This window comes from Carettochelys insculpta, chromosome 2 (assembly GCF_033958435.1).
Source record: "Carettochelys insculpta isolate YL-2023 chromosome 2, ASM3395843v1, whole genome shotgun sequence".
In the NCBI taxonomy this organism is placed as follows: domain Eukaryota; kingdom Metazoa; phylum Chordata; order Testudines; family Carettochelyidae; genus Carettochelys; species Carettochelys insculpta.
Window position 1 is genome coordinate 144,145,658 of NC_134138.1, and position 25,798 is coordinate 144,171,455.

General features: G+C 47.8%; 1 protein-coding gene across 6 annotated transcripts in view; it reads left to right on the forward strand.

Annotated features, from left to right (window-relative positions):
* The window catches only part of CDH18 (cadherin 18), a 1,028,199-nt gene that overhangs the window by 387,433 nt on the left and 614,968 nt on the right, over positions 1-25,798 (forward strand). For all 6 annotated transcript variants that reach the window (XM_074987814.1, XM_074987813.1, XM_074987811.1 and 3 more), the window contains one exon: positions 6,647-6,723. The gene's annotated coding sequence lies outside the window, so the exon portion shown is untranslated. The remainder of the gene's footprint in view (positions 1-6,646; positions 6,724-25,798) is intronic.

Consider the following 25,798-nt stretch of genomic DNA (forward strand, 5'->3'; position numbering starts at 1 on the left):
AAAGCCCTCTTATCTCAAATTATTCTGCTTGGCTGTGTGAATTCCTTTGGGGGTGGGGTGGATTCAGAATGAAAGTGGTTTTTCAAAAAGAAAAAAAAAAAAACATGAAGACAAGCCCTAAGTATGAAATGTGTTGAGTTCTACTAACGAAGGACAGGAGACCTCTCAGGTGCTGCTTCCAGCTTGTGTCCCAGAGGCAGGGAGTCAGAATTTTGTATATAAACAAGGTAATTAAAATTAAGAAAGGGCTAGTATTGTGTCTCCTAAAGTTAAATGTTTTGTTTCAAGCTTGGTGAATGCAAAAAAGTAAGTAACATAAATGATATAAAATAATTGTGGATTTTCCAACAATTGTTTCAACTGTTATATTCAAGAGATTTGAGAAAGTCACTAATATCGTTTTTTGAGAAGATAGTTGATCTCCTAGACAAGGAAATAAAGCCGATCTGATCCTCCTGGATGTCAACAAGGTATTTGAACCTGGAAAATAGGAGGATTTATGTTAGAATTTAAAGGTGGCTAAAGCTACATCTACACTACAACTTGGATCCATGGAGAAGAGATCAACACACCGGTGGCTAATTAGCAGGTCTACTGAAGACCTGCCAAATCCACTGCATTTCATACTCCAGTTGACCCCTGCACTTTACCCCTGTTAAAAAGATAGGGTAAGTCTGCAGGAGAATGTCTCTCATCAACCCTGTGAGGCAGTAAGTGAGTACAGTAAATTGACTCAGGTATACTGACTTCAGCTATATTATTCATGTAGCTAGAACTGTGCATCTTAGGTTGACTTACTGTGGTGATATAGACTTATCTTAAGGAACTGAGTAAAAGGAAAGACCAGAAGAAGTGTTAGGCTACAAAAAATTATTAGTGGAGTTCCTCAAGGATCAGTCTTGGGACCAACCTTATTTAATATTTTATTACTCCCTTGACACAAAGTGGAAGTGCAGTAATAAAATTTCCTGATGACGCAAAGTTGGGAGGTATTAATACTCATGAGGAATGGAATAGAATCATAGAATACTAGGACTGGAAGGGACCTTGAGAGGCCATTGAGCCAAGCCCCCTGCCCTCATGGCAAGACCAAGTCCTGCCTAAACGATCCCTGATAGACATCTATCTAACCTGTTCTTAAATATCTCCAGCGATGGAGATTCTACAACCTCCCTTGGCAATTTATTCTAGTGTTTGACCACCCTGACAGTTAGGAACTTTTTCCTAATGTCCAACTTAAGCCTCCCTTGCTGCACTTTAAGTCTATTGCCTCTTGTTCTATCCTCAGAGGCCAAAAAGAAAAAGTTTTCTCCCTCCTCCTTATGATACCTTTTTAGATACCTGAAAACTGCTATCATGTCGCCCCTCAGTCTTCTCTTTTCCAAACTAAACAAGCCCAGTTCTTTCAGCCTTTCTTCATAGGTCACATTCTCAAGCCCTTTAATCATTCTTGTCACTCTTTTCTGGACCCCGTCTAATTTCTCCACATCTTTCTTGAACTGTGGTGCGCAGAACTGGACACAATACTCCAGCTGAGGCCTAACCAGTGCAGAGTAGTTTAACCCAGAGACTCTCAACACGTCCATTTCCTACATCCATCTCCACCTCAGTCCAAGTGTGTACATTTTTAATATATAAGGCAACACCTCCTCCCTTTCTTCCCTGTCTATCCTTCCTAAGCAGGTTGTACCCTCCTATATCAACATACCAGTCATGTGTATTATCCCACCCAGTTTCTGTGATGCCAACGATGTCATAGTTGTATTTATTTAATAGCACTTCCAGTTCTTCTTGCTTATTACTCATACTACTTGCATTTCTATATAGCCATCTAAGATATTGATTTGATCTTGCCTCCCTGTTTTGCCCTGACCCTCTTTTTACTCTGACATTGTTGCCCATGCTCCCTTCTATTTCTGGCCCATCTCCCAGTTTTCCACGTTCTCCACTTACCTGTGGGCTTTACTCCCCTGTCCCCATCAAACCTAATTTAAAGCCCTCCTCACTAGGTTCGCCAGTCTGTGTCCAAATACCATCTTTACTCCCCTTGAAAGGTGAACACCATCTCTGCCTAGCAGTCCTTCCTGGAATAGCATCCCATGGTTGAGGAAGCCAAAGCTTTCCTGACGACACTAACTTTGAAGCCAGGCATTCACATCTAGGATGCACCTGTCTCTGCCTGGGCCCCTACCTTTGACAGGCAGGATTGAGGAGAATACCACCCTAGCCCCAAACTCCCTCACCCATGCCCCCAGAGCCCTGAAGTCACTTTTGACCTGCTCAGTGTCACACCTCGTAGTATCATTAGTGCCCACTTAGATGAGAAGCACGGGATAGTAGTCAGAGGGCTGGATAATCCTTGACAACACCTGTGTAATGTCTCGGATATGGGCCTCCGGCACGTAGCTTACCTCCTGAGCTGAAATGTCAGGGCGACAGATGGGCGCTTCCATCTCCCTCAGAAAAGAGTCCCTGACCACCACTACTCTACGTTTCCTCCTCACAGTGGTGGCAACAGACTTCCCAGCCTGGGAGGTATGAGGCTTCTCCTCTGCTGTATGGGGCGATTTTTTGTCTCCTGTATTAAGTACAGCGTAATGGTTTCCTAGTACCATGGTGGGAGGTTTCTGAGCAGGGGTTGAACACTGCCTACTGCCAGAAGTAACAAGCTGCCAGTGTCCACCCTGATCTATCTATCTCCTCCACCAGTGGTTTATCAGCCGTTCTGTGTACTGGGACAGTTACCTCAGCTGTCTCCACATGAATACTATCCAGGAACTGCTCGTGGAGTCGGATACCCCTCAACCCAGCTGCCTCTTCCTGTAGCTCTCCCACCTGCTGCCTGAGAGATTCCACCAGCAGGCACCTTTCACACTGGATGGTCCCCCCAGCCTGGATATCAGTAAGTGGGAATTGCAAGCCACAGTCCCTGTGAAGCCACACCAGGATCTACGTAGAGGCATCCATGTTCAGGCAGTCTGTCTGGCTACGGCACAAATGGAGGAGACAGTAGTAGTGCTGGCACAGGTGTTGTGGGTCTTCCTAACCACAAGATAATACACAAGAGGATCTGGATAGCCTTGTAAATTGGAGTTGTATAATGAGATGATATTTAATAGCACAAAGTGCAAGGTCATGCACTTAGGACCCAACAACAAGAATTCTTGGTATAAACTGGAGATGTATCTGTTGAAAATGACAGTGGAGAAGAAAGACAAATGTATGGGATGATCACAAAATGAGTATGAGCCACCAACGTGATGCAGCTGTTCAAAAAGCTAATATACTCCTAAAATATATCAAGTGAGGTATTTCTAGCAGAGATGAGGATATGTGAATACATTTATAAAAGGCACTGATACAACCTCATCTTGAGAAAGATTAATTCAGAGGTGCAGAGAAGGGCAATTAGGATGATCTGAGGAATGGAAAATCTATGTGACGAGAAGAGACTCACAGAGCTTAACTTTTTTAGTCTAAGCACTAGAAGGCTGAGAGGAGATAGGATTATAATGTATAATTACCCCAGAGTAAGAACTGTCAGAGAGGAAGAGGAGTTATTTACAGTAAGCATCAGTATGCCCCCCGCCTCACCAAATACATATGAACTGGCCATCAACAAGCATATGCTTGAAATTCTAACCACCAGAGGAGTTCTGGAGTAACTACATGTGGGGAGCAGTGGGGGCAGAAAGCCTAACTGGCTGCAATATAAGCCAGATACATGTGTGGGGAGCTGTATCACAAGGATGCCTACAATGGAGTGTGGCCTCTCTGTAACAACTATCTGTAGTAAAACTCACCAGCAGCTGGAAATGGGACAACATCAGATGGGGAGCACTCTGAGTTACTACTGAGAATTCTTTCCCAGGTATCTGTCTGGTCGGTCTTACACATAGGCTCAAATTGATCACTATATTTGGGTTCAGGAAAGAATTTCCCCCAAGTCAGAGTGACAAAGAGGAGGGGAGAAGGGAGTTCGCCTTCTTCCACAGCATGAGGCATGAGTCACCATTCTCCACAGTCCTGAAAGACAGTTATGCTTCACAAGACCCATACAACTGGAAAGACCAACATTAACACTATGAAGTGAGAAGCAGAGCATTCCTAACTTCTGGACCCACACCTACCTACATCCACACATACTCAAAGAATTTATTAGAGTCCACTTTTGTCTCTTGCCAGAGCAAGAGATAGGAAATGTTTCTTCAATATACTTTTCTTTAGGTACAACACCAATATTAATAAATATATAAGCTATTTAAACACATGAAAAGTATAAACTTGTACAGCCCACCTTGCTGCTCTGAAAACCAGAGAGAAGAAGAAGTATATCTGAACTTCAGTCTTGTAGACAATGTAGTGTGGCACCAAGATACCAAACTGATTGAAAGTTAAACATACCTGAGATAGATTTTAGACAAACAGTTTGACAGTCTCAAAGATGGGAGCATTTTACCAAGCCTGGAACAGCCCAATGAGATCAATAAATCTGGTGAAATATGCAGTTTCAGTGTGTGATACAAGACATACAATGATATGAGATGGTCTCCAAACAGCGTGTAAAATTATGGTCTCTTGTTTCAACCTCAGAAACTTTTAAGTGTTCTGTGCACATTGTACCATGGCTCCCTGTGTTATATTAAACAGCCAACATTTGTAAAATATTTTGTTTTATGGGCTTTTTTTCAGCAGTAATCTACTAAGAGTGATCAAAACATACATTAGGCATAAGAAATAGTGTACATTATCTATTATCCATATCCATTATCCATATTAGTTTCCCAGTGGGTGAGATGCATCAGTGGCCATCCTGGATGGTAAAAAGCCAGTGAGAGCAACTATTAATACAATAATGAATAAAATGACAATAAAAATATTCAGGGCTCCTTTGGAGAAGCACATCTACCATACTCCTTGAAAAACATTCCATTTTCAAGAATCCAGTTCTCAAACCAGAAAACATTTCCAGCTACTGTCATTTCTCCAGCCTTTCATGTCTGAGCAAAATAGTTGAGAAAGTAAAACCACTGGTAATCAATAACATGTACATCATCCAACATGAGGGATTGGATGCCTCACAATCAGACTTAAAATCAGAACACAACAACCTTTTTATGGCCCTAGACACAGGCAAGGTCTCCCAGCTCATTCAGCCAGATCCTTTGATACAAGGCACAGGTAACCCACCTACATGATAGAACAGCAGTATTTGGTCCAGCATCACGTTGGTTTCAATCATTCCTTTACAGCAAACCTCAATGTGGTGATGGATAACTGTTCCTCACTGCTAAAGGCCCTTGGTTGCAGAGTCCCACAGATACTATCCCCTCTTCATTTCAATATCTACATGAATACCTGGGAGAGATGGACACACCAGGCATTCAGCTGCCATAAATGTGCTGATGTATTTATTTTATACTCCATGGATACAGTCACTATCACTGCTAATATGTCAAAATGTGTACAAGAAATCAGTGCCTGCATGAACACAGCTGGCTAAAGTTGAACCCAAGCAAGAGCAGAGTTACGTTGCTCACAAGGGAAATCATTTGTAAGAGCCAGATAGATGGTTTTCTCCAGCTTCCAATGAAGGCATGCAGTCCCCATTCATCAAGTTGGTATTGGCCTTAAGGTCCTTGTGATGGGGTGTCTGCCCACACTGGCCCTGGAAGATTGCTGGAGCTGAAGAGCAAGCAGCTGCAGCACATAGCAGCTAGTTAGGACCCAGCTGGGGCTGTATAAACAGTGGCTTGAGGAGAGAAGTAGAGATGCTTCCTACCATATAAGTAGCAGGCTGCAGGGGTTTTTCCTTATGAAAGTTTGACATGTTTCTCTATAAGTAATGCTTTCACCTGTTTTAATATTGGTGGGGTTTTTTTCCATGATTAATTGTTCAGTGCTTCTGCTTTTAGATAACATAGCTGAAAGTGACACATGAGGGGCATAAGATGATGCTATATGGAATGGTTTTGTTAATACAAAACACATTCTTCTGAGTTGTCACAAGTTTGCATTTTTACTGGGCACTGCTTCTGCCCACTCAGAAACAGTGAACAGGAAAACTAGACATAGATATGTGTTTAAAGTAGGGATTTACAACTCCTTTTGATTCTGGGTTACATAGAAAACTGCACTCAGAACAGAACATCCACGGGTTTCTTTCATTCTTCCAAAATAAATCAAATATATTCATGACACTCAAGCATGTCAGTTCTTACATTTCAATAATCACCCATGTCTGCACTGTATATCTTCAAATATATTATTGTTCTTTAATAGAAACATTTTTGCTTTATTTGTTTGAAGGATTGTGGTAAATAATGTAGACATTTTGTTTTAGCAATTCATGAAACCAAAGATAGTACACGTATGTTGAAAATCTGTTAAAGATTGCCTGATAGGAGTACATTTGTATACAATCAGCTGTTTTGTGTATTGCATTTTAAGTGAGTGCCTCCTTGTGGTGATGACATTCAGTTTTCTAATTTGTTTTTAATAAGGGAATCCTTTTCTGAGAATTATTTCCTGGAAGTAAGAAGTAGGATTACTAAGGAATTAACAGCAATGCTATTAACATTTTTTCCCCTTTGGTATAACCTTATGCTTTCTGTTTGAATGTAAGTTGAGGTTTATTTTTTCCTAGGTTAGTGCATCAAATGCAAGAGCTGATGAAGAACAGGCATAATTCTTCGGTGAACTTAAGACACTGATGTATTTGAGGTATGTAGGTTTTATAAATCATATTTTTCAGTCTGTCTGTTTGTGTTTGAGGATACTTATGACTGTTTTTTGAAAGTTTGTTCTTAATCACATCTTCTGAAGATGTGTATATGGGGGAAGCCCAGAACTATCATTCTTTCTGTTTTCTCCTTGCACTTTATGTTTATAAGCTATTGGAAATTATTATTATTTTGCTTAAAACTGTGTTTCTATTTTATCTACATACAATACAACAAGAGCAAGCTGTCTAAGGAGGCTAGTTATATCCAAAGTCTAGTCACTAGTGAGTTTGTCCTGTTTCTAAATATTGCATTTGGAACTGTTTTACATGTGCCTGGTTGATACAATAGGAATTCCAAAATAGGATGGTATTTAAATGTTCTGAAGCAAATCACAAACACTCTCCAGATTGTGTTTCAAGGTTACCATCAGGATATTAGAGCTGTCTCCACAGCTCAGCTTGTGTTTACTAGACCCAAGTGAAGCCTCTAACAGTTCAATGAGCAAAAATAAAGTAGTGTGTAAGAAATTTCCATATAGCTGGATTGGAGTTTAGCAGGTGGAGAACCAAAGACAATCAGTAAGTATATAGGCCAATAGAGGCTATACTGAGAAAATCCAGGATCTGCTTTGAAGGAATTAAAATAATGTGATTAGGCCTGTCACCAGAGATTACAGAAGTAGTTCTGATTTCAGTAGGTTTGATTCAACCAATGTAAACTTCATCTACAAAGTTTATAGTGAAATTACATTAATTCACATGGGAACTAATGTGAAGGTTCTCATACACACAGTTCTCAGTTACCACACCTAATAACATCCATTTTACAGCAACAGAAATAGCTTCAGTCCTGCTCTTACTGCTATTCTGGCTAGGCTTAAGATGAGGAATTGCATCCCAAAGGGCCTAAACGGTTAAAAGAGAATACCTTAATTATGCAGCTCATGTCTGGGGAGACAGCTACCTAAGTACATTGTATCCTAATAAGAGACTTTTGGGTCCAGACTGACTGTTTTCTGTTATTATTTGGAGATATTTAGGACTGGGACCCATCTGTTTTCCTTTTTCTGTTGGCAATCCTTCTCTTGAATAGGTTGAATAACCAAACATTTTCAGTTGTTATTCAGAAACACTGAGTTTTCCCAAATAGCAATTTTCAGGCTGTGCAAAGTGTTACCTATTCCATCAATGCTTGGTAAAGAAGTTCCTATTGTTTTGTAATAACTGGTACAAGTGTATGATAGCTGTGCTTCCAATTTATTTCCCTGTTTATGTGCAAGTCACACTTTGACCTGTGAAAGATTTTTTATGTTTTCAGTTGTAAACTTAAATAAGTGTCTTTCTTCTTTTGTTCTCCTCCAAAAGTTGAGATCAGCTGGTGTGGAGCTTGAATGCGGAGTATTTTTAGGAAAGCTTTTCCAGGTGCAGAATTCATAGCTCCATACACTGGTCTCTGTAGTCCATGCCAAGACTTTTGACTCATGGGCCTCACCTGTTGCTAATACCTTTGCTTGAGGAGAGTGGTTGGACACAGGCTTGTTGGCAAGGGAGCTGGAGGGGAAGCAAAGGGGGCAGTTGCCCATGTGTCTGGCATTTAAAGGGGCCTGGAGCTCCAGCTGCTGCTGCTGCTGCTGCTACTGCTTTGGCAGAGGTGGTGGCCAGAGCTCCAAACCCCTTTGCAGTGCCATGGCAGCACTGCTCTGGCTGTGCGAGCTCTGCAGGAGTGTGAGGGATGGGGAGCATCATATTGGTCCAGGCAGCACAGAGAACTAACTTGGCCCTGCCCCTTCCACTCTTGGCCCCACCCCTTTCCACAGTACAAAGCTGCTCCCCTCCACCGCACCTTGCCCTGGTGTCCATGGTAGCTGTCAGCACCTCTGGTTGGACAGGTTTCAGTGAGAATTTTGTTGAGTCCTTTAAATTGGATTCTGTATCATAGTCCCTAGTTGACATCAGCTCAGTGTCTCTGTATTGTCAATTGTTGTTATTTATGTTGTTAGTATTAGAGAACGTTTTGAAGATCATGTAATAAAAATGGAACACACTTGATACATCTAAACTAATAAATTAAAATAATACCTCATTTCCTAACATTGTTTGGATCTTAGACATGTTATTGACCATTCTAACTTAATAACCACAGAGTGCTCTCTTTCAATGACCTTTCTTTCTGTCTGTCTTGGATGAAGTTGTATTTGAAATCCTTACTGTTGTAGTGATCAGAGAGAAACCAGGGAATGGATATAGATGTCACACATTCTCACTATGTCAAATATCATATCCAAAATTACTATGAGTTTCTTTACAAAGGAACTGACATTATTACTGTACCTTTGACAACCAACCACTTTTTTTCTGGTTTTGCTAGAACAATACTTCAGAATGTGTCTACCCTAATCCATTGAAACTGTCTTCATTAGTTACTCCCATTGTGCTAAATGCAAACAAGCACCATTATTTGTCTTATAGTTTGTATATTTTCAGTGTGTTTTTACAGTTAAAACTCATAATATGAATATTAAATTTATATTGCTTTTAGGAGCATCATAGAGAATATTGGCATATTCAACTGCTAGATGATTTAGTTTTTGAAGAAAAATCATTTTGCTTAACATGTATTTCTGATTTTATCTATTTGTAGCTATTTTGCTCCCTCTACTTTCCCATGTTTCTTTCGCAGTTTTTGTTTTAAAAGTCATTAAATAATCTGCATTAACTGAATACCACATATAAGGAGGTAGAATAAGCAGGTAGGAAAGAAAAATGTTTATAAAGAGAATAAATGGATTTGCCTTCCCCCCCTAACTTAATGAAAGAGTGCAAGGCTACCTTTCTGCCCCCCCTTATAGTATTAATACTAATAGTTGTTAATCAGTTATACTTCAGGTTTATTAAGATGACTCCAAAATAGTGGTTCCCATTAATAAATGGATGCTGCAGGCTTCTCCTTTGTCTGTGGAGAGGAGAATTGAACCTGTTGACAGGGTCAGGCAAAGGGGGCATTTGCCCTGAGGCCCAGCAATTAAGAAGATCCTGGGCATCCAGCTGCTGCCACCTCCACTAATTGCTGCCAGAGCACCGCTACATGAGGGACCTCCCATTTCAAGATCATGGAGCCACCCTCCGTGCCAAGGGCCCTAGTGAATCTGTCGGCCCCACTGGGACCAATCATTTTACAAAGATCATACCTTCCCACGAGTCTTCCTTTTGTTTAGAACTTAGAAATATGGAGAAGAGTAGCTCTGCAATCCAGACCTGGTTCCTTCTTATCTATCTTTTCCTTGGGACCCCACAGCTGGAGTTTGAAAAGGGATTTGATTTAATCCTCATTATCTGGTTTAATTCTACAGTGGCTCTCCATAATTCCATGGGTCTGCTCTGTCACAGGGTCAGATAACTCTATTATAAAATAATGAAACCACCCACACCTGAAAGTAGTTTAATAGGGATTTTAGTGGAATAAAGCACACCCCATCTAAAGAAAATTATTAGTGTGAGGGTTAAAACCACTGAGACAATTATTGATTTTAGAGAATATCAATAATCATTAACATGTTGATTCCAGAACACTCTTTACCAAGTAATTCTTTCATCTGCATCTATGTCCTCTGCTTTTTTGTATTCAGCTTTAACTCAATAAGCAGTGGTTGTTTTTTAATCGGGGAGAGATTGAGGGAATTGTGAAGGTGAATGAGCATCTCACATAAGCTTTTAGCTTGAGGACTCTCAAAAATCAGTATAGTGGCATGTGATTGATACCATAAGCAGAAAGATAAGCTCTACGTTAACTTGCGGTGTTACCATCACATATTTGACTTCTTGGAGAGGTTTAGAATATCACAGAAAGACATAGTGAGTGTAGATTAATGGAGAGGGCACAAGTGAGTCAATGTTACCATGGTGATATGTGCCTTAGAAATTTATAGAGAAGTAGGTGCATAATACATGTGACATACCAAATGGCTATTGCCACCTCCTCTGTGATCGAGTATAGTTAGTTGTAACACATTCATCTTGTAATGGAATTCAACTTTGATGTGGCATTTTCTAGGTTTAAGTCTGTGCAGTCCTTTTTGTTAGTTCTCCAGTTCTTTTCAAGCACTAACAGTCATCTGTTTTTTTTTTCATTTGTTGCATCCCTGTAACTGCCTGTGTAGCTAGCTGTTCTGCAGATCAGTCTAATGCTCCAGTGCAGTTTGCAGTGCATTTGTTTTCCTTCATATTCATCTCTCCTACACCAGTACTCCACTAAACTTTTGACAGCCTTTTTTGCCTTCCTCTTTATGTGCTCTGTCATCACTTTCAATTGTATCCCCTCGAAAACGAGCCTGCATCCTCTTTATTTGTCTGCACAGTGACTAACATACTTTTAGAGACTCTGCAGATAAATAACTATAAACCAGAATACTTCTCATCCCTTTCTCCCTCCCATGTCTGATAACGATATTTATTCATAGTGGAGCTTATATCCATTGTATATGACTATTCACGTACCATTTGTATATTTTGTCTTGTGATGACAAATTTAAAGTACATTGTTTTTCTCTGTTATATTATATATGATATTTGGTATCAATTTAATGCTTTTGAAAAGGTGCTGGCCTGACCAACTGTTTTAAGCACTGCCATCTTCTGTGCAAATTTTGGACCAATGCAGCATGGGAAGAGGAAGTTAACCCTTTCCTATGCAGTCCTTCTTATTCCTCATCTCTGACCTGCAGGGACAAACCCTCCATATGCAGCTAATCCTTAGCCTGTCTGCGACAGTGGATAACTAATGTTCATTGTGCTGCTTTTGGGGATATGGAATCTGTTATTGAGCTGCAATGAAACTGACAAAGTCATTTCAAATAAAAAAAGAAATGGAACAGTCAGTATTAAATATTGGTCTCTACTAAGCTAGGCTGAATTTGGAGTGAAGATGATGTCAGGCAGTTTGAAATTACCATTTTGGGGGGGTATGAATGGTGTGACTTAGAAGAGTAATTTTAGAAAAACTGAAAGTGATCAATTTGTGTTTTATTTCTTCCAAAACAACTGCAACAAAAGGCTACTGCAGGCTTTTGTTTTTAAATATTCTTTGCATATTTGTCAATCAAAACAGTCTTCCATGGAACCAATTTAGAGTAGCAACAAAAATATTTGAATAGAAGTAGGATTGCCATCTCCTGTGAGTTTAACACCTATAAATATTTATGTGCCACTGAAGTAATAGAACATTTATTATGAACTGCATATTAAATGAAATAACATGAATGGAGACAAGAAAAATCCAATTATAATTATGTTTTATTAAAGCATGACTTTAGGAATTCTTAAATAATGTTGCAGAGCCCCAGTTGCCACAATACAGAGCAACTGAATTCTCCATCATGATCATCTCCACTGATGGATATGGAAGGGCATATGGGGTAGTTGCCCCTGTGCCCGCCATTTCAAAGGGGCCAGGAGCTCCATCAGCTGCCTCTGCCAAAGTAGCAATGGTGGTGGCCGGAGCTCCAAGCCCTTTTGAAGTAATGTGACAATGCTGCTCTGTCTGTGTGTGGCAGTGAGGGAGTGGGTGGGGCCCACCACTGCAGTCCAGGCTGTACTGAGAGATAAATGCCCTTGGCCCTGCCCTTTCCACTCTTGGCCATGCCCCTTCTGAGGCCCACAGTGGCTGTTTTGATACACAGATGCCCTTGGAAGTGCATAAACATCATAGTGCAGAAAGCTTTATAAAATCAGCACTTACAACAAAATCTTGCTTAGTTTTGTTATTTTAGACTTTTTCTATTCTTGTTATTTGTAGGATTTTCATAAAACAGCACATTATAGTTATTCCAGCAAAATAGCTAGGAAAATAATTGTCATAAGGAGAAAAAAAAAATGATTGGCATCCTTATGACATAATGGGGTTAACTTCTCTTTAGAAAATAATGAAACTCAAGCAAGTTGTTTTTGAATAAAATTTTATGGCTGGCTTATAACAATGTAGGGCCAAATTATGCTCTGTTTCCCTGTTATATCTATTTCTTACAGTGCTGTTATTCTGGATTTAGACTGGTTGGCTGAGAAGAGCAAGGTCTGCTTCTCTCAACTTACTTCCTTTTTTGTCTGTCTGTAACACAGAAACTTTTGAATTCTACATCTGCTTAATTCCCAAAGGTCAGGAAATGTTCTAGGCATCAGAATGCAGAGCTTTATTGATTTTGATGAATAACAGAAGGGGATACAGAGGATATAAAGTTCTCCTGCATCTGACCAGTATATCAGTCTGTAGCCAGGTTTGTATTTTTCTGTAGCTCACAGGTTGGTGAAGCCATTGACTCTTCCAGCATATCAATAACATCCAGCTCGACCGATCCTCCCAATAGAGTTCAAACTATTGACATCCCAGTGACTTATTTCCCAATTAAGGAGAAAAATCGATAGTTTAACAATTTACAGAAGATTAACTATTTGCAGGTGTCCTTGACATAGAGGAGGACAGGAAGAGGGCACACCAGGAGCTTTTAGAGGGAGACTGAAGGGATGCAAGGAGTCCCTATGCGTGCAATGAGTTCAGCCTAAAAAGCAAAGGAATTTGTGACTCTGGATATGGATAGCCTGTGATTACAGCAATCACAAGAGAAACAGGGTAAATATAGCTCCTGACATGTGGAAGAGGGGAGAACAGATGGGGGCACAAGGAGCCTGTGGCATTTGGAAGCAAGAGGAGAATGGGGAGATGTCATGGGGGGACCCATGGATTATCTGGCATGGGGAGGAATGAGGGAACATGGTATGGTTGAAGGAGAGGACAGGAGGTGGAAAATTGTAAGGTCACACAAAACGTCTGACATACCTGAAAGTGGGTAAAGTGGAGTTAGTGGGATTCCCTGGTATAGAGAGGGATGGGAGATGCACAATGATTTGTACAGGTGGGACAGAATGAAGGGATATAAGTAGCCTCTGCAACTTACACTGAGCATAGTCTGAAGACGCAAAGAAATCTGTAACCCAGTAGCATAATTTACAACAAAAGTTTATCTTTATAATACAGCTTCTAGGTGACATGTTTAGTATGTAAAGTGGTGTATCTCACTTGTGCAGAAAACTTCAAAACTGATGCTTCTGATGTTGGAGGTAAGGAAAGGAACCGGAATGAATGTAAAGCAGAACAATGTGAGAAACAGAAGCATTGTGTGCACACCTAGGCTACGTCTACACGTGCAGCCAACATCGAAATAGTCTATTTCGATGAATAACGTCTACACGTCCTCCAGGGCCGGCAACGTCGATGTTCAACTTCGACGTTGCTCAGCCCAACATCGAAATAGGCGCAGCGAGGGAACGTCTACACGTCAAAGTAGCACACATCGAAATAGGGATGCCAGGCACAGCTGCAGACAGGGTCACAGGGCGGACTCAACAGCCAGCCGCTCCCTTAAAGGGCCCCTCCCAGACACACTTGCACTAAACAACACAAGATACACAGAGCTGACAACTGATTGCAGACCCTGTGCCTGCAGCATAGATCCCCAGCTGCCGCAGAAGCAGCCAGAAGCCCTGGGCTAAGGGCTGCTGCCCACGGTGACCATAGAGCCCCGCAGGGGCTGGAGAGAGAGCATCTCTCAACCCCCCAGCTGATGGCCGCCATGGAGGACCCAGCAATTTCGACGTTGCGGGACGCGGATCGTCTACACGGTCCCTACTTCGACGTTGAACGTCGAAGTAGGGCGCTATTCCTATCTCCTCATGAGGTTAGCGACTTCGACGTCTCGCCGCCTAACGTCGAAGTTAACTTCGAAATAGCGCCCGACGCGTGTAGACGCGACGGGCGCTATTTCGAAGTTGGTGCCGCTACTTCGAAGTAGCGTGCACGTGTAGACGCAGCTCTACTGTGGGAGACCCTAGGGCGTCAGTAACCTTTCCATGGCAGAGTGCTGAAATTTGGCCTTTTGACCTCTGGTGGTGATTCTTAAAGTCCTCCTTACAACAGCTTCATAAACTGTGACAAAGTCAGTCGAATTCCTGGGCCTCTGTCCTCTGGTCAGTTCTTTAGGACCCCCTTAAGGACACAGTTGCCCTCGCTGGGGCAAAGGGTGGTCTGGGAGGGAATCCAGCCCCTGTCCACTCATGCCGGGTTCAGGCCAAGGGACCCTGTGCAGCTGCCAGTGGGAGGAGCTGACTCTCTTCACCCTTGGTGCAGCAACTGTCCTCCCTGGGCCACTTCCCCAGGCAATCCACACTTGTACCTTCTCCAGGCTGTAGCAGTTGCGGGTCTATCACTCTTGATCTTGTAGAAGCTCCCGCTCTCCCTCTGTGATCTCTGGTGTTCCTGCTGCTCTCCTCTGCTCCTCTCAAATCTGTTCTCTCTCTCTCTCTCTCTCTCTCTCTGCTGCTGTCTCCTTGCGTCTCTTTGCTCACCTCTCACTCTCTCCCCCTGCCCTTCCCACTGTGGAGGGTTTTAAAGGCCTCTCATTGGCCCCGTCATTGGGACCAGCTGGCTTTAATTAGGTTGAGCCGTCTCCCACACAGCTGCCTCTGATTGCCCTGCAAGTACTTCTGCTTGTTTGGGCTTCCTTCCCCCGGCCCTGCCACACATCCCCCCACACACACCCAACATCCTGGGGCTGGGCTACTTGGGTCGGGCAACAGCACACCCTGGACAATCCATGTGTGTTTCCATTTTGGCTTCCAGATCTATGTTGCACCTTGAAATTGAAGGGCTGCAGGGACAGGAACCATCTGGTGACTCGAATTTTTTTTCTTTGTTGCGGTGCATACATTGTAGGGGTGCATGATTGGTGACCAGGGTGAAGTTCTCCCCAGGAGGTAATAGCGTAGGGCCTCCATTGCCCATTTCACTGCGAGGCATTCTCTCTCCACGATGACACGGCTCATGTGGCAGGAGCTTCCTGTTAAGGTATAGGATGAGATGTTCCTCTTCCCCTACCATCTACGACAATACCGCCCCTAGCCCAACTTCTGAGGCATCGGTCTGGAGGATGAATTCTTTCTTAAAATCAGGGGCAATGAGGACAGGGTCACTGCAGAGGGCGGTTTTCAGATATGTAAAAGCCTCCTCGGCTGCCAGGGTCCATTTTACAATATCAGGGTTCCGGGCTCTGGTCAGGTCAATCAGTGGGTACGACCTGGAAGCAAAGTGGGGAACGAAACAGTGATAGTACCCAACCAGCCCTAAGAAGGCTCTGACCTGCTTCTTTCGGGATGGACGTGGCCAATGTTGTATTGCCTCTACTTTATTCAGTTGGGGTCTTACCACACCCCTTCCTACTATATACCTGAGGTACTTGGCTTCCGCTAACCTGATTGCACACTTAGGCTACGTCTACACATGAAGCCTACATCGAAATAGGCTATTTCGATGAATAACGTCTACACGTCCTCCAGGGCTGGCAACGTCAATGTTCAACTTCGACGTTGTGCAGCACAACATCGAAATAGGCACTGCGAGGGAATGTCTACACGCCAAAGTAGCACACATCGAAATAGGGATGCCAGGCACAGCTGCAGACAGGGTCACAGGGCGGACTAGCACTTCCGGGGCAACAGCTAGCTGCTCCCTTAAAGGGCCCCTCCCAGACACACTCAGCCTGCACAGCACACGGTCTGAGGAGCCATAGGCACACAGACCCTGGGTGACGCAGGCATGGACCCCCAGCAGCAGCAGCAGCAGCAGCAGCAGCCAGAGGTCCACCCAGCCCTCCCGGCAGGAGCAGGGCTTGCCCTGATCCATGCCATGCGGGAGGCAGCTGAGCACCTCCTTGCTACCCTGGAGGAGGAGCTGCCCCCAGGGCAGCAGGGCTCAACCCCCAACCCTACAGCACCCCGCCCCCACCCCCGCCTCACACGCCAGCGGCTGTGGAGCTACCCCACCAGCACCGACTGGTGGGAGCGGCTGGTGCTTGAGGAGTGGGACGATGACAGCTGGCTCAGGAACTTCAGGATGAGCCGGCAGACATTTATGGAGCTGTGCCAGTGGCTCACCCCCGCACTCAGGCACCAGGACACCGCCATGCGGTGTGCCCTCCCTGTGGAGAAATGGGTCGGCATCTCTGTCTGGAAGCTGGCCACTCCAGACAGCTACCGATCCGTGGGACAGCAGTTTGGTGTCGGCAAGGCCACCCTCGGGGCTGTCCTCATGGAGGTAAGAGAACCCACGGGGGGAGGGCAGGGCAGGGCAGGGCCACGCACACCCTGCTCACCCCTCATTGGTGCTGTCCCTTGTGCTTTCCCTGCAGGCTGTGCGTGCCATCAATGCCATGCTCCCACACAGGCTCATGAGGCTGGGGGACCCAGATGCCACCATCGCGGCCTTTGCCACCCTAGGCTTCCCCAATTGCTTCAGGCCTCTGGATGGGACTCACATCCCCATCCGCGCCCCATATCACAGTGGAGGATGCAACATCAATCGCAAGGACTACCATTCTGTGGTCCTCCAGGCCTTGGTGGACAGCCGGGGCCGTTTCCAGGACATTTATGTAGGCTGGCCTGGCAGCACCCACGACACCCGGGTTTTCCGGAACTCGGGCCTGTGCCGCCGGCTGGAGGTGGGGACCTACATCCCCCAGCGGGAGATCCCTCTGGGGGACACCACCATGCCCCTCTGCGTCATCGCAGATGCGCCATACCCCTTCCAGCCCTGGCTCATGCACCCGTACACGGGCCATCTCTCCGCTAGCCAGGAACGCTTCAACCAGCGCCTGAACCACGCGCGCCAGGTGGTGGAGCACTCATTTGGCCGCCTGAAGGGACGCTGGAGATGTCTCCTGACCCGCCTGGATGTGGGCCCCAACAACATCCCCCGATTGTGGGTGCCTGCTGCGCCCTGCACAATTTGGTGGAGAGCAAGGGGGAGGCCTTTTTCCAGGGCTGAGCTGTGGAGGCCGGCAGGGCCGATGTACAGCCACCCGCTGCCCCCAGTCGGCAGGTGGACCCCAAAGGGACCCGGGTCCGGGAGGCCCTGCGGGCCCACTTCAATGATGAGGCCGCAGGGTGAACTCTGCCAGGCCCCCCACTGCCCACCCCTTCCTCCACAACACTCCCTGCCCCAACGCCCACGCCATGGAGCACACAACCGCACCCCCCCACCACTTTTCCTGGACAAATGACAGCATGCACTTGTGGCTGAACTTAAACTGCTTTTTCTTTTAGAACTTTTTTTTTAACTATAAATAAAACAAGAACAAACTATATATAACATGTGTGGAACAAAAGTAATGTGTACAAATAAAACAATAGTAATAAAAAAGTTTGTTCAGTAATAAAAAGAAAACTAGGGATGATAAAGGGGAGAACTATTTACATGGGGTGGACGGGGCAAACGGAGGACACAAATTAATAAGTCCCAACTATATACAAGGGGGGGCGGCCACATCCCGGGCCCCTCGCCCCTAAAGTCTGGCACTGGGCGTGGGCGGCCGGGAGCCCTGCCGCAGCCACAGCCCTGTCCGGGGCTGGCTGGGGGTGGGGCGGACCGGAAGATATGTCCGGCGAGTCTCAGCTGGCTCCAGGGGTCCCTCGGCGCTCCGGCCCTCGGCGGTGGGTGGCGGGGCGATGGTGGACAGGACGGCGAAGTGCGAAGCAGCTGGTGGTGCTGCAGGTGGAGCAGGCAGGGTGGGCGCTGCTGCGGCTGGCGCGGCATGGGGGGCCAGGTAGTCCACCAGGCGGTTGAAAGTCTCCATGTAGGCCCCCCATGCCTCTTGGCGCCAGGCCAGCGCCCGCTCCTGCAGGTGCAGGTGACATTGCTCCACCCGCAGGTGCTGCTCCGCGACCTCCAGCTGCCGACGGTGGATGGCCAGCAGCTGGGGGTCCGTCGCCGTCGGCTGGTGGTGGCGCGGGGTCCGCCGTCTAGCCCGCCGTGGGACTGGTCGGTCCTCGGCCGAGGGGCTTGCCTGGAGCGTTGGCCCCGGAGGGGTCTCCGGGACCACTGATGCCTCGCCGGCGCTCTCTTCCGGTCCTTCCGATGGTGCAGCTGCAGGACACAGGAGGTGGGGGGAAGAAGAATGGAGACAGGCGTTAGTGTGGGCCCCGAGCCGTGGCCTTTGTCCCCCCAGCCCTGTGCTGCAGGTTCCCCATCCCCGTCCCCGGGAGATGCTGCTGTGATGGATGGGGTTCAGGGGTCCCCCTGCACTGCACCCCGTCCCCTGCTGGGAGTGACTCTCACTCTCACTTCACAGGAGAGGTTTCTTAGGCCACAGATGCCCAGTTTCTCCCAGGAGTGACAGCACCAGCTGTCAGAAGAGACAGTCCTTCCAACCCGTCCTGGGGAGAAGACCCCAAGGGGTGCCCCTCTGGGATGCAGCTTTCCCCCTCCTCAGGCTGGCTGCCTTCCAGCTCTCCCTTCCCCTAGCCTCCACCTGTGGCCCCCGCCCTCCCCCTCCAATTCAAAGCCAGCTTGGCTCCTCCCTCCTCTTTGTTCAGGGCAGAGGTGTCACATGCCAGCTGTAGCCCCACGATCATCCTTTGCCCCTGGGAGCTATTTGGCTCTTGTTGCTCATATCTAGCCTGAGTCTCCCTTTTGCACTCCCCCGACTCCATCACATGCTGCTGCTGCTGCTGTTGCTGCTGCTGCTGCTGCTGCGGGGTGTCCCACCCCCTCCTCCCGGGGGCCCCTAGAGGTTCCGCTCCCCCCTGCCCTGGGGATGGGGCATGGCACTGTCGTGCAGGGTGCGGGGGGGCAGGGGCTGATGCACTGCTGTGGGGGACATGGCCCTGCTGTCCTTAGGGCCATAGCCATGTGAGCATGTGGGGGACCCTGGACACATATCTATTACCCCCCGCCCCTCAAGCCCAGGGGTGTACACCAGAGGGGGGTACATACCTGTCAGTCCACTCCCACGGTCTGGAGATCCCTGGGGGGCAGAGGCCCGGCTGCTGCTCTGGGATGGCAGGAGGAGGATCTGCAGCCCGGATTCTGTAGAGTAGGAGCCCCCCTCCTCCTCCTCCTGCCACGATGGCCCGGGGGTGGGCTCCGGGGGGGGCCCCCGGGGTGCGGGGCTTACCTCTGGGGCGGACTCCGGCTGAAGGGCCTGATGGGGCTTGTCGGCCAAAGTATCAAGGGTGGCCGGAGGGGAGGAGGTGTGCCGGGGTCCCAGGATGTCCCTGAGCTCCCTGTAAAAGGGGCAAGTGACGGGGGCGGCCCCAGATCGGCCGGCTGCATCCCAGGCCTGGGTGTAACCCTGCCGCAGCTCCTTCACCTTTCTCCTGACGTGATCAGGAGTGCGGGCAGGGTGACCCCGGGCAGCCAGGCCGTCGGCCAGCTGAGCGAACGCATCCGTGTTCCGCCTCTTGCTCCCCATTACCTGGAGCACCTCCTCCTCGCTCCAGAGCCCCAGCAGGTCCCGCAGCTCGGCCTCCGTCCAGGAGGGGCCCCGCTGCCGCTTGCCAGCCTGGCTGCCCGCCTGGCTGCCCGCCTGGCTGGGCTGGCTGCCCTGGCTCCCCTTGGGGGGGGTGCCCTGGGGTCACTGGGGGGGCTGCCGGGCGGCCATTGAGGGTCCTGTGGCTGCTGAGGTACGTGCAGGCTGGCCGCGTGTCTGGGCTGCTGCCTGCATGCACTCTCAGCTTCCTGCACAGGAAGGGAGGGGGAGGGGACCTTTAAGGGGCCACTCCATGCGTCCACCATTGAGCTGAGGGGCTGCAGAGAGCGTCTCTCAACCCCTCAGCTGATGGCCGCCATGGAGGACCCCGCAATTTCAACGTTGCGGGACACGCAACGACTACACGGTCCCTACTTCGACGTTGAACGTCGAAGTAGGGCGCTATTCCTATCCCCTCATGGGGTTAGCAACTTCGACGTCTTGCCGCCTAACGTCGAAGTTAACTTCGAAATAGCGCCCGACGCGTGTAGCCGTGACGGGCGCTATTTCAAAGTTAGTGCCGCTACTTCGAAGTAGCGTTCACGTGTAGACACGGCTTTAGTAGGGTTCGCCGTAAGGCCAGCTTTCCTCAGGGTCTCCAGCACAGCTTGCACCTTCTCAAGGTGTGTCTCCCAGTCTGGAGTGTGGACAACGACATTGTCTAAGTAGGCAGCTGCATACTTGGCATGTGGACACAATACCTTGTCCATGAGTCTTTGGAACATTGCTGGTGCACCATGCAGACCGAAGGGGTGAATGTTGTACTGGAAGAGTCCGTATGGGGTTGAGAAGGCTATCTTCTCTTTGGCCCCTTGGGTCAGGGAATTTGCCAATAGTGACTGGTCAAATCGAGGGTGGAAGAAATCGGGCCTTTCCCAGTTGATCAATCAGTTCGTCTACCCGTGGCATGGGGTAGGTGTCAAACTTCGATACCTCATTCAGCGTTTGGAACTCATTGCAAAACCATAGGCTTCCATCAGGCTTGGGTACCAATACGATAGGGCTAGACCACTGGCTGTACGACTCCTCAATGATGCCCACCTCCAGCATTTTCTTAACCTCTGCTTGGATTTCCCCTCTCTTTGCCTCGGATATCTGGTAGAGCTTGACATTAACTCCTGGTTCTGTGATGATATCGTGGTATACCTCTGTTGTTCTTCCAGGTTTAGCTGAAAACACATCACAGTTTCGCTCCATCATGTCGATTACTGACATGCGTTGGTCTGGGGTCAGCTCAAGAGATATCCCCACTTGCTTCTGGGGGTCCTTCTCTGGGACTGGTGCTCCCAGAGCAGCCAGCTGTACTTCTCTGTCCCACCATGGTTTTAACAAGTTGACATGATATATCTGCTCTGGCTTTTGTCTGTCAGGCTGGCAGACCTTATAATCCACCTCACCAATAACTTATATCACCTCATACGGTCCCTGCCACCTGGCAAGGAATTTACTCTCAGCTGTTGGCACCAACACCATCACCCTGTCTCCCACCTGGAATTTCCAGGGTGTCGCTTGCCGGTTGTAGTGGGCTTGCTGGGCTTTCTGCACCTTCTCTAAGTGTTCCTGCACAACTGGGGTGACTCTGGCAATTCGGTCTCTCATCTGCAGCACATGGTCAATGATGTTCCACCCTGGGTTGGGCTGTTCCTCCCAGGCCTCTTTGGCGAGGTCCAGAATTCCCCAGGGGTTATGCCCATACAAGAGCTTAAATGGGGAAAACCCGGTAGAAGCGTGAGGGACCTCCCTTATAGCAAATATGAGAAATGGCAGCAACAAGTCCCAGTCCTTGCCGTCCCGGCTCACAACTTTTCTTATCATACTTTTCACAGTTCTGTTAAATCGCTCGACTAGGCCACCAGTCTGGGGATGATAGACTGACGTCCTCAGGGTGTGTATCCGGAGCAGGGTACATAAGTCCTTCATGAGCTTGGACACAAAGGGGGTCCCCTGCTCATTTAGTATTTCCTGGAGTATTCCCACCCTCGAGAAAATCTAGATCAGCTCCTTCACTCTTGTTTTGGACAGGGTGTTGCACAGGGGCACAGCCTCCAGATACCTGGTGGCATAGTCCACAACAACAAGGATGCTCTGGTGGGCCTGTACAGACTTCTCTAGTGGCCCAACTATGTCCACAGCAATCCTATCAAAGGGGACCTCAATGATCAGTAGGGGCACCAACGGGGCCCGCAGGTGTGGTCAGAGCCTGTGTACTGGGATTCTGGACAGGAAGTACAATATTTCCAGACTTCTGTATAGATCCTTGGCTAAAAGAATCTCCTCAGAATGCAGTCTAGGGTCTTGTCCACCCCCAGATGCCCCCCCAACAAGCGGCTGTGGGCCAGCTCCATTACTGCCGTGAGGTGCTTCCAAGGTATCAAAAGCTGTTCTACCTCTTGGTCCTGTATCCAGGCTGCTCTGTACAACAAATCCCCCTTAATTACATAGTAAGGGCCCGTACCTTTGCTCCTTCCCTCCACAGAGGTCCCATTAACCTCAACCACCTCCTTATGGATATTCTGGAATGCTGGGTCATTGGCCTGATCTTGCCCAAACGTTTCCTCAGGGAGACCCACATGTTCAGGGTCGGGGGGCCCACCTTGTCCCCCTCCGCTGAGGAGCTAGGCCCTGCCTCTAGCTCACCTACTTCCCTGCTTTCTTCCCAAGTAGTCGGATGGGTTTGCCCACCTGCCAGTACCTGCTTCAGATTGTGCCCCAATATCCTAGTTCCCAGCCTCTTGGCTACCCTTCTCTCCTGCCTTGTCTTACGGGCCTTCCCAGGAAACAAGAATAGGTCTGGGAAAATTCACAAAACACTGGGACTGGGCTATCCCCTTTGTCCCCATAGCGCTGTAGTAGGTTATTGAACCTGGGAAAGTCCCGTCTTATGACCATGGGGTAGGGGAGCTTGGGAACCACTCCTGCAGTTATGTTTGTGATGCTACCTTGGACCTCTATCTTTACTGGGATGGCTGGATAATAATGAACATCTCCATGAACACAAGAGATTCCTGTGCATTTGACCCGGGTCAGTTGGTCCTGTCCCACTAACTTCCCTGATACCAAAGTAACTGCCCTCCCAGGGTCTACCAATGCAGTTGTTTCTATCCCCTTCATCTTCACTGTGTGGGTGTACTGATGGGGGGCTGTTGAAATGCCAGTAAGGTGGATCAAGGCACAAGGGTCTTGCAGACACCACATGCCACACTGCATTGGTTCCTCCTGATTGCGGCATTGTGCAGCTATGTGTTCCAGCTCCCCACAGGCATAACACCTGAACCCTGGGTGGGGAATCCACCTTTTCTTTGGGCTGCTGGGTCTGGCTCTCGGGCCTTCCCCACCTTCGCCCCCACGCTTCCTCATACCCTCCAGCTGTCCCCCTGCCCCTTCTTCTCCACCCGTGCCCATTCTGGGGCTTCAGGAACAGGGACCCTGGGAACAAGGCCAGGCTCCTTGCCTTGCCGCACCCTTTCCGCAGGGGGTTGAAACTGTTCCGTGGCCATCAAGCATCTCTCCACGAGGGCCACCAGCTCATCGAAGGTAGCAGGGTCATTCTGCCCAACCCATTCCTGTAGGTTGGGCGGCAGCCCTCTGATATGTCTGTCCAGGATGACTACCTCGACAACCTTCTCCGCACTGTGGACCTCCAGCCACAACCACTTCCGGGCCAGGTGGATTAGATCAAACAACTGGGTTCGGGAGGTTTTGTCCTCCTGGTACTTCCAATCATGGAACCTTTGTGCCCTCATCACTGCTGTAACACCTGCCCATGCTAGGATTTCTGCCTTCAGCTGGGGGTAGTCAGAGGCTGCTTCTTCCGCCATGTCAAAATATGCCTTCTGGGCTTCTCCCCTCAAAAATGGCGCTAAAATACTGGCCCACTGAGCCTGGGGCCAGCCCTCCCATACAGTAGTTCTCTCAAAGGCCAGCAGATAGGCCTCAACATCATCATCCCCAGTCATCTTCTGTAGGTAACAGCTAGCACATACTGACCGGGTCTTGTCCTGATTTGGTATCTGGAAAGCCAGGGCCTCCATCTGCTCCATGACCTCCTGCAGGGTAGCATGGTCCTGGGCAGCCTGACTCACCAGCAGCCGGTTCGTCTCCTGCTGGACCCAGGTAGCCTCCTGCATTGCAGCCGTGGCCTGCAGGAGTGACTTTATCACATCCTCCATGGGTACTTCTTTACAAGAGGCCCAGATAGTTGGCTTTAGGGTCACTGTGAAACCTCACAGCAGTTAAATCCCAGTTCTTACACCACGTGTGACAAAGTCTGTCCAATTCCTGGGCCTCTGTCCTCTGGTCAGTCCTTTAGGACCCCCTTAAGGGCCCTGTTGCCCTCGCTGGGGTGAGGGGTGGTCTGGGGGGAACCTGGCCCCTGCCCACTCGTGCCAGGTTCCAGCCCAGGGGCCCTGTGCAGCTGCCAGTGGGAGGAGCTGACTCCCTTAGCCTTTGGCACAACAACTGTCCTCCCTGGGCCACTTCCCCAGACAATCCACACTTGTACCTTCTCAAGGCTGTAGCGGTTGCGGGTCTATCACTCTTGATCTGTAGAATCTCCCGCTCTTCCTCTGTGATCTCTGATGTTCCTGCTGCTCTGCTGCTCTCCTCTGCTCCTCTCAAATCTGTTCCCGCACTCACTCTCTCTCTCTCTCTCTCTCTCTCTCTCTCTCTCTCTCTCTGTCTCTGCTCCTGTCTCCTTGCGTCTCTCTGCTCCGCTCTCATTCTCTCCCCCTGCCCTTCCCACTGTGGAGGGTTTTAAAGGCCTGTCATTTCCCCAGTCATTGGGACCAGCTGGTTTTAATTAGGCTGAGCCATCTCCCACCCAGCTGCCTCTTATTGCCCTGCAGGCCCTTCTGCATGTTTGGGCTTCCTTCCCCCGGCCCTGCCACAAAATAAATAAATAAATAAATAAAGATGCTTAGCTTTAACATTTAGGTAATAGTTGGCATTTTGTATGTCCACAGGCAGCTGCACCAATTGCTGATGCTTTTCAGCTACTGACATATATACGATACAAGCTCCTGGCTGCATGGTGGGGACGAGTGGTGGGGTTAAGCTGCCACCTCATGTGCCGATGAAAATTGTCTTGTGTGCCACTCTTCACACCTGTTGTTCATAACTTCTTCAAGCGAGAAGAATTCTTTGATATTTACCTTCAGTAAATTGCACTGTACTAGGGTTAATAAGATCTATGTTTTCACCACAAAAGTAAAGTCCATTGTAGTTCCTGTGTACCTCCACCCATCTGTCTTCCTCTCCACAAACAATAAAGCAAAATAAGAATGGACTGGCCTTTTCATGCTTCCTGAAGAGGATTATTGATCTGACTGGCCAGAGAGATATATATACCCAACCATTCTTACAAGTCATGATGTTCAGAAACCCCCTGAATTTTGGAAGGTATCTGCAGCATCTATCATTTCTATACCATTTCACAGACTGGCAGATTGTGACTTTTCCTTTGTTTACTGTGTTTTCAAAATGTTCCTGAAGCAGTCTCAGGATCCAAAGGAATTGCTAAGAGAATGTGAGCCAGTTCAAGTCTTTTCGGACTTCACCCAAAGCCCAGTGAAGTGCTCTGGAGTGTCCCTAATCTTTGTTTGCCAGAATCTAAGAATGGGTGATCACTTGATGGTTACCTGTTCTGTTCAGGTAGCACCTGGCATTGGCCACTGTCAAAAGATGGTGTTTGTTGGAGCTGGATTGGAAGCTTGTATTTAATTTTGCCACA